We start from the raw sequence: 1,435 nt of genomic DNA on the forward strand, positions 1-1,435 counted from the left end.
AGCGGGAACTTGGACTATGTAGGTTCCCTAGCGGGCATTTGGACTATATAGGTTACCTAGCGGGCACTTGGACTATGTAGGTTACCTAGCAGGCACTTGGACTATGTAGGTTAACTAGCGGGCACTTGGATTATCTAGGTTAACTAACAGGCATTTGGACTATGTATGTTCCAGAGCGGGCAATTGGACTATGTAGGTTCCCTAGCGGGCACTTGGACTATCTAGGTTTCCTAAAGGGCACTTGGACTATGTAGGTTAACTAGCGGACAATTGGACGATCTAGGTTAACTAGCGGGTACTTGGACTATCTAGGTTAACTAGCGGGCACTTGGACTATGTAGGTTAACTAGCGGACACTTGCACTATGAAGGTTACCTAGCGGGCACTTGGACTATGTAGGTTAACTAGCGGGCACTTGGACTATGTAGGTTAACTAGCGGACACTTGCACTATGTAGGTTACCTATCGGGCACTTGGACTAAGTACCTTACCTAGCGGGCACTTGGACTATCTATGTTAACTAGCGGGCACTTGGACTATGTAGATTAACTAGAGAACACTTGGACGATCTAGGTTAACAAGTGGGCCCTTGGACTATGTAGATTAAATACCCGGCACTTGGATGATCTAGGTTAACTAGCGGGCACTTGGACTATCAAAGTTAACAAGTGAGCCCTTGGACTATGTAGGTTAACTAGCAGGCCCTTGGACTATCTAGGTTACCTAGATAGCACTTGGACTAAATAGGTTCCCTAGCGGGCACTTGGACTCTCTAGGTTAACGAACGGACACTTGGACTATGTAGGTAACCTAGCCGGCACTTGGACTGTCTAGGTTACATAGCGGGCACTTGGACTTCTAGGTTAACGAATGGGCACTTGGCCAATGTAGGTTGCCTAGCGAGCACTTGGACTATCTAGGTTAGGTAACGGGCACTTGGACTATCTAGGTTACCTCACGGGAACTTGGACAATGTAGGTTACCTAGCGGGCACTTTGACTATCTGGGTTACCTAGCGGGCACTTGGACTATCTAGGTTAGCTAACAGGAACTTGGACTATGTAGGTTACCTAGCGGGCACTAGGACTATGTAGGTAACCTAGCGGGCACTTGGACTATCTAGGTTAACTAGCGCGTTCGTGGACTATGTAGGTTAACTAGCGGGCCCTTGGACTATGTAGGTTAACTAGCGGACACTTGGAGGTTCTAGGTTAACTAGCGGACACTTGGACTATCTAGGTTAACTAGCGGGCACTTGGATTATCTTGGTTACCTAGAAGGCACTTGCACGATGCAGCTTCCCTAGCGGGCACTTGGACTATTTAGGTTCCCTAAAGGGCACTTGGACTATGTAGGTTAACTAGCGGACAATTGGATGATCTAGGTTAACTAGCGGGCACTTGGACTATGTAGGTTAACTAGCGGACACTTGCAC

The sequence above is a fragment of the Tenrec ecaudatus genome, unplaced genomic scaffold (assembly GCF_050624435.1).
Source record: "Tenrec ecaudatus isolate mTenEca1 unplaced genomic scaffold, mTenEca1.hap1 Scaffold_538, whole genome shotgun sequence".
Classification (NCBI taxonomy): domain Eukaryota; kingdom Metazoa; phylum Chordata; class Mammalia; order Afrosoricida; family Tenrecidae; genus Tenrec; species Tenrec ecaudatus.